The 7,820-nt window shown below is 36.0% G+C and overlaps 1 long non-coding RNA gene across 1 annotated transcript; it reads left to right on the top strand.

Annotated features, from left to right (window-relative positions):
* Positions 1-5,924: 5,924 nt before the first annotated feature.
* Positions 5,925-7,469, top strand: LOC131737862 (uncharacterized). Its single transcript, XR_009329440.1, has 2 exons — positions 5,925-6,139; positions 7,119-7,469. It is a non-coding gene; the product is annotated as an uncharacterized LOC131737862 (long non-coding RNA).
* Positions 7,470-7,820: the final 351 nt, after the last annotated feature.

Genomic DNA, 7,820 nt, shown 5'->3' with positions numbered 1-7,820 from the left:
AAATACCCTTTACAAAGGGAATCATTTCAACCTTCAGCAGGGTATGTATAAAGAAAATCAGCATATCTCTAAACTAGCCGTTTCAAAACAGAAAGTTTCCTGTTAAATGTAACACCACAATCAGCATATCTCTAAACTAGTTGTTTCACATTCTTACAGAATACAACCCTCAAAGAATAATATATTTAGAAGCCATGCGAAAAACATACAAAGAAGCAGTACCCATAAACACGTGCACTTTATTTTAGGGTTAATAGATTCCTTGTATCGGCTCTTCTGTTTATGTTTGACACGTCTGGTCGTCGGGTCAACCTAAATTGAAGAAGGCCTATAGATAAAGACGTGAACCTAGTCCACTTTATTACTTCCTTCTAATTTATTTTACAGTAAACAGGTCTACTGTATTTGATTTTCCACGACAGCAAAGCATATACAGACGCTGTGTTTCCTTTTTTCTTTCTCCAAACTCACACTTGAGGTACAAAAAATAACCCAGCCAAAAACGAAAAAAAAAAAATTAAGTTAGTTTTATTTTCGAAATTAAAAAAAAAAAAAAAACATCTATATTGTTTTATTTAATTTATTCGTAAAATATTCTGTGTACAAAAGGTGTTTTTCGGAGCTAGGGGCAGCCTTCATACAGGGATAAATATGAGAGCTTGCCTTGCGCAATGAATGAAGCCAGGCATGCCCCAGGGCTCCCCTGGGGCCTAAACCCTGCTAGTGCAGACGTGGATCACGGTAACCACAGACCTACATACCATTTGCAGAAATGTAAGGTTTACACACAAACAAACAGCAGACATTGAAAGATTTTCATTTATTTTTTGTTTTAGACTTTAATTTGAAAATAATTAGAGAACCTGTATACAGTAGATAGAAATATCCCGTATTTGAATATCAGCCAACAGCATTGTGGGAACAGTCCATGCATTACCCTTGTGCAAGGTACTTTACTTAGATTGCTCCAGTAAAAACCCAACTGTATAAACGGGTAATTGTATGTAAAAATAATGTGATATCTTGTAACAATTGGAAAACACCCTGGATAAGGGTGTCTGCTAAGAAATAAATAATAAAAAAATCAATAATTACACAGTGAACAGCCCACCCCAAGTCTACCACCCCGAAAAAAGAACAGGCTCAATAGACTTTTCGCAGTTAGATAAAGTTGTTTTTCAGTGTAATAGTTTGAAATATTATATATTGATTAAGAAGCTTTTATGTAAGACATATTTTTCTGATAGTAGTTAAGTCTATTATTTAAGAAAAATCTCTAAAGTTAAAAAAACAGGGTTTTTTTACCCTTTCTTCTCTAGGACAGTTTCACCATGTTCCCCATAACCCTGCTGCTTGGTCAAAAAAACATTCTCTTCCTTCTTTCTCTATAATTTCTTACTAGTCCTGAGAAACCACAAAATATATTCAGTTTTAACAGAAAAAGATGACCCTTACTCCTAATCACGTCTTATTTGGTCTTAAAATAGTATTAAGCCAAAGAATGTAGTGGTAAGATATTTTAGCTTCTAAAATAACATTAACTAGGTTTTTAGAGTTCTCTGTAATATTAATAGAAACTATTATGCAAATGGTGCATTGTGGGTAGGTTCCTAAAAAAACCCTAAAACCTTTACAATTCAACCTGTGCTAACATTTATTGGATTCAAAAACAACTTTAAATCTTTTTTTAGAATACGTTGTAATATTAAAATCAACCATTATATAGAACCATGTGTATTATGGAATAACACCGATACCTACCACGACCTGGAAAACTGGCAGAAATGTAGGGGCCCAGCACCTTTGCATCATATCATGGGGTTAATTTTCAGTGTAATAATGTGTATAATAGACTGAGGATGAAACTGTTTGTTAATAACCCATGTTATTGTTATTGTTATGGAAAGACTTGAACATGGTCAAAAGGAAAATACACACACACACACACACCAACGCTGTTACCAATATATATATATATATATATATATATATATATATATATATATATATATATACAGTTTTAACAGAAAAGATTATCCTTATTCCTAACCACGTCTTATTTGGTCTTAAAATAATCGTATTAACCCAATGTAGTGCTAACCTTTACCAACGTCTAAAATAATTTTTTTAAGAGGCTTTTAGACTATATTTTGACATTCGTTTGAGTACACTGCAATATTAAAAATCAACCAGCAGATGGCAGTATGCGGAACGGCTAATCAAGACAATATGAAGCCTACAGTACGGTGGCCCTGAAGTGGAAAACACAACGACAAATTGGAAAACAAAATAGCAAATCAGAAAACACAACGATAAATTGAAAACAAATTAACAAATGAGAAAACACAACGACATTAACTCTAAACCGGAAAGGGAGGGGAGATAGGCAAACGTGTACCACGTCTCTGATTGGAGGAACAACATGTCAATCACTCCTGCGGAACTCTGGGCGGAAGCATTTGGTAGCCACGTGGTGAGAACGTTTACCATCTTTATCGCGGTCCATTTTATTAATAATTAATTGCCCAGTGCTTGATATTGTGTGAGGTATATATTTATATATTTTTCAACTTATGATATATTGCCCTTTTTGCGGAAAATGTATTGAGACTGCAAGTGCTTTTTTCAGTTCTTGTGGAAAATCGTTGGATTTTTTAAAAGACACCGTCAGGAATCCAGACTTCATGACAGAAGAAAAAGCAGAACACTTTCCAAGTAATTATGAATAATAATAGTTACCATTTTTTTTTAAAATGCGTAATGTAAAAACGCCTACTTTATCGCTGTAAGGCATAAACACAATATACTGTATTTTGTTTTTGCTAGCTTTAAGGTTAAGGTAAACCGAATAAGTTTCCACGTTGTAAGCTAACTGCCATGATGTAGGCAAACAGTGTGTATATCGGACAGTTATATGAGACTCATTAAGTTATTGATTAAAAAAATAAGAGATTTAAAATAGAATATATCCATTAAAATACTTAGCTACACAGTTACTAATAGGAATTATGAACAGCAATGACTAATTCATACATTTGTGTAAATTCGGTAATAAAGACATGCCCCCACTGCGCACTTTATCAATTTTGCTTTTCGTTTCATAGCTGTTTGATAGCGTTTGCACGCTGTACTGTGCCCATGTTTGCACCGTTCATCTTGAAGTGAATCTAACAGATCCATTTTGCTGAAAGACAGCTTTGCTTACCGTGGTAAGTCACTTTTCTCTTGTTTGAATTTTAATAATGTTTTGTATTCGTTTATTTCACACTCGTTTTGGACTAATATAGGGTAGAGTGGGGCAAATATATAGAAATGAACTTGTAAATGATTATTTTGCCAAGACGAATGTTGATGTCTAATTATAGTGAATGACAAACGAGTTACAACGGTATATTAACTGTTGCTGAGACTAATCAGACTGATTGACCAGCTGATCAGTGTTGATAGGAAAAGTAATGGTGAATTATGGAGTTTTTATAAACTACCAAAAAATAAACGGCGACTTTGACATTTGTGACAGCATTTAAAAATAATTTGTCCACGTAGGAAACACTCATCAGCTGTTCATTATGATCAGTAGTGGAAATGTAAAGACGTGTTCGCCCAGAGCGCTCGTACAAGAAGCTGCCTGTTTCGCCGAGTGTTAGGTGGGCGTTTCAGGAGGTTGGATGTAAACAAGTGCTGTGGCTGATACGTGATTTTTCCAAATACTGTTTTTTTTCCCCTTACAACACGTACAGTATGTGATAAGTTTTTTTTTTTTTTTTTTTAAGTAGTAAACATTTTGCAGTTAAGCGTGAACTCTGGGTAATGTAGTCCTTGAAGTGCTGTCTGCTAACATAGACTGTTCAATAAGAACTTCCGTCTCGAAGCGCTATGGCAGAGCACTCGGCCTATTGAACGCACCCCAGTTCGTTGTACATTGTATGTCATGCACTGCATTTTGACATCAACATTCGCATTGGCAAACGTGTTATAATTTCATAATTTAGTAATTAATTTCCATTTAAGGATGATCAGGTGATCACATTTTAAAGATCCTTTTAAATAATAAATTAATAAATATAGCATCCTGCTCTTAGTCAGTGTCATTAGCAAGTAGAGGAGAAAAAACCATGTCACAGAATTATTAATTATGTGTTGAGATACAATGAACTGAAACAGTATTTTTGTCCTCTGTAGCTGTGAGTATGCAGTTAAAAAACTCCCAAGGATAGCCTCTTGGTATATTATGGTATTGCACGCTACAAGCATGCTTTGTGACAGTTTTGACAGTCAGGGTGTCTTGTCCCACCATACCCTGCTGTTTAGTATATCTATATACAGTATATAATGTATTCACATATGTGACTTCCTGCAATTGTATTTAATATACTTAAGTTTGATTGATTACTACTGTCTTACAGAAAAAGTCAAACTAAATAGTAGAGCACTATTAAACCTTGTATACAAAACCATGTAACCTAGTACAACTTTTTGGCTTTACTACTTTTTAACTTTTGTTTCAGATACTATGTATTGCATATTTTGTGGTGAACAGATGCAAGGTTCTGTTCAAACCTGTGCTTCTTGTGGAATACATAACCCAGTGCATGTTGAAACTGGTGATCCACCTCAGCAAGAGGAAAGTCCATCACACTGTGACCCGTCCTCCTCGGTGTCTGACATTGATTTAATTACGCATTCTTTTCATCAAGGACATACATATGAGGTTATATTAGATATGCTTTTCAGCTTTCATGGAATTCAGTACAGCACCCGTACACTAAAGAACCGATTAAAGCAAGCTGGTTTGTTCAGAAGAAAGAACTATTCTTCTATGAGGGATGTGAGAAGTGCCATACTGCGTGAGGTACGAGGACCAGGACAGCTATTTGGCTATCGCACAATGTGGCAAATATTAAAACAAAAATACAGTTTACAAGTGAAACAGTCTGTGGTTATGAGGTTGCTATCTGCACTAAACCCAACAGGGACTGAACTGAGAAGACGTCGTAGGTTTGTCCACGCATATATCACTCCTTAGGTCCAAACTACATGTGGCATGTCGATGGCTATGATAAGCTAAAACCATTTGGTTTTGCTTTGTCTGGATGTGTCGATGGTTTCTCCAGATGGATCTTATGGCTTGTTTGTGGCCCTACAAACAACAACCCAGCAGTGATTGCACAAAACTTTATTCACTGTGTGCAGTCTCTTGGATTGATCCCAATGAGGTTAAGAACAGACTGTGGAACAGAGAATGGGACTATGACAGCAATTCAGTGCACACTTCGTTCTCTTCATTCAGACTACTACACTGGGTCAGCAAGCCACATGTATGGTCCGTCAATCAGCAATCAGCAAATAGAGTCTTGGTGGTCTACATTCTGAAAGGGCAGGTAAGACTCTTGAGGTTACAGCTTTAGTTACTGATAACTCACACTTCTCTGCTCTCCACCTTGCTGCTCCCTGCTATCGCTCCTTAAAAGGTCAAATTTAAAATGCATGATTTAATAGTAAGGCATCTCTTTTGTGGTTGTAAAGCGCTTTGAGATGTTACTTTTAAAGGCGCTATATAAAATAGTGTATTATTATTAAATACAGACATTACAGGGTGGTTTCAGACCCTAATTAGCACTAGTTTATCTAAACTAAGATTAGTCCAAGATTAGTTCTAAGCAGAGTCTGTAAAACCATAGGTATAACTTATACTAATGTGTGTATTTAAATCCTTCACTTTTTAATTGTTTTTGTTAACTGTTAAATGCACCTGCTTTTCACTCCATTGCACTGAGCACTCATACCAGAACTGTTTTACTGTGATTCTTGAAATGTGTATATTTTGTGACTAAGTCACCCTGAGTAAAGATGTCTGCTAAGAAATAAATTATAATTGTTTGAAAAATGGCATTAAGACCATTTTTTAATATTATTTTAGGGCACAGTTTTGGATAGACCTTTTTGGTGATCTCCAAGATGCAGGGCATTTCAACGGCAGTCATGAACTGCAATGTTTGCTACGATTCTCTTTCAACAATGTGCTTCAGAAGGATCTCGATGAGTACACAGAGCTGTGGAACCTCCATCGGATACGACCATCCAGACTTGCTATATGTCCAGGTGGAGTTCCAACTGAGCTTTACAGTTTACCTCACAGGTAATAAAAAAAAAAACATGGTTCCCATGTGTTGATACAACAATTTGCATAAGGTATTTTTTTTTAAAACATTTTATTATTGTGACATCCTAACCATTTTTTTAGCACCTTTAAATTGGTCCACTGTGCTGTGACTGCGAGATGGCTTCCGATCTACATGCTTAGACCAACATTTCCCTATACACTTGTTTCTAGTTTCACCTAAAAATATAAAACAATTCAGCTATAATTAAACAAAATCAATTCTACAAAATGAAGGGCTGCGATTACCACTACTCCTAGAATAGCCTATAAAATAACATTGGGTCCCAGAATAAGAGTGCGAGCAGAGCTTTGCATGTCAGGCAGCGAAATAAAGAATAGAGGATGTGTTATACACCCATTTATACACGCAGGCAATGCATCAGACCCGCACTGCCAACAAGCCCTAAACACCCTGGGTACAGCATTTTCCAACATTAACAATAAATAAAAAATGATAGTAGCCTCTGCACTTAACATTTAAAATGTTCTTATTTTTTATTAGTGTAGCCAGGGTTTTTTTTATATTTCCTGTGTGTCTTTAGTAAGATTGACAAAATACACAAGCTGAATCCTTGTTTATAAAAACATGTTTTTATTCCAACAGTCCGGTTTCATAGACTCTAAACTATGGGTGGCCAACCCTGGTCATGGAGGGCCGCAATGTCTGCTGGTTTTCGTTCCAACTTCTCAAGTCAACATATTTTTTTAGGTAATTTAGAGCTGACGGTTTAAAATGTGCATTTGATTCAAGGTACAGTTTAAATACAATATTGTGTAGCCTAGATAGGTGTTAAATGCATCCAGCCAATTAAATAATTAGACTAAGTCACTGAGGACTTGGGTGGGACGAAAACCAGCACACACTGCGACCCTCCAGGACCAGGTTTGCCTACCCCTGCTCTAAACATAATTAACTGATGTGTGAAATGAAACTATCCACTGCTTTCCTTTGCAGATTTGGGTCCAGGGACTGTGGATTCAGAGTAGAAGAAGAGGAACTCCTTACGTTTTCAGAGCTAGGTAATATGGTTGTATCATGTGGAGACACAGAAATACAAGCATATGTGGAACACATGGAACAAAATTTGCAAAGCCCTGACAACTGGGAGTCAGCTTTACAATTGTATCTTACATTAAAATAAATTTCCGGGCTCTAAATTTCTAAACATTACGAACTTCTACTCTGACGAATACTACTTGTTTAGCAGAGTATAGTTCAGTCCACTATACAGTGTACACTATATACGATTTATATACATTTCTTTTAAACATTAACAATTGTACAAACAGCATTAACATTTTTTTTTTTTTTTTTTTTAATAGAAAACAAGTAAATTAAGCATTGCTGTAGCTCTTTAGGACCAGGAGTGAGGATTACTGATCTAGATACAGCCAAATCCCGGAGAATTCTGGATTCCGAAATCCATGGAAGTCTTAAATGAACTGTAGGTGTTTGCTAAAGGTGGCTTTATAATATTTCCACAAGTGTGTGCCATTGGGAACTGTGAATTGCTCAAAAACTCAATAGAAGGCTGTGGTTGGATTCCTGCAGGTGGCAGTGATCTCAGCCCTGTAGCGACCATTAGGATATCTTCCAGGGACGCAGCACTTTCTTGTTCTGAAATTCAGAAATGCAAAAGATCCATTACATATTCAT

This window comes from Acipenser ruthenus, chromosome 8, assembly GCF_902713425.1.
Source record: "Acipenser ruthenus chromosome 8, fAciRut3.2 maternal haplotype, whole genome shotgun sequence".
In the NCBI taxonomy this organism is placed as follows: Eukaryota; Metazoa; Chordata; class Actinopteri; order Acipenseriformes; family Acipenseridae; genus Acipenser; species Acipenser ruthenus.
Note: the sequence above shows the minus strand (reverse complement) of the source record. Positions and strands in the feature narration are given on the sequence as shown.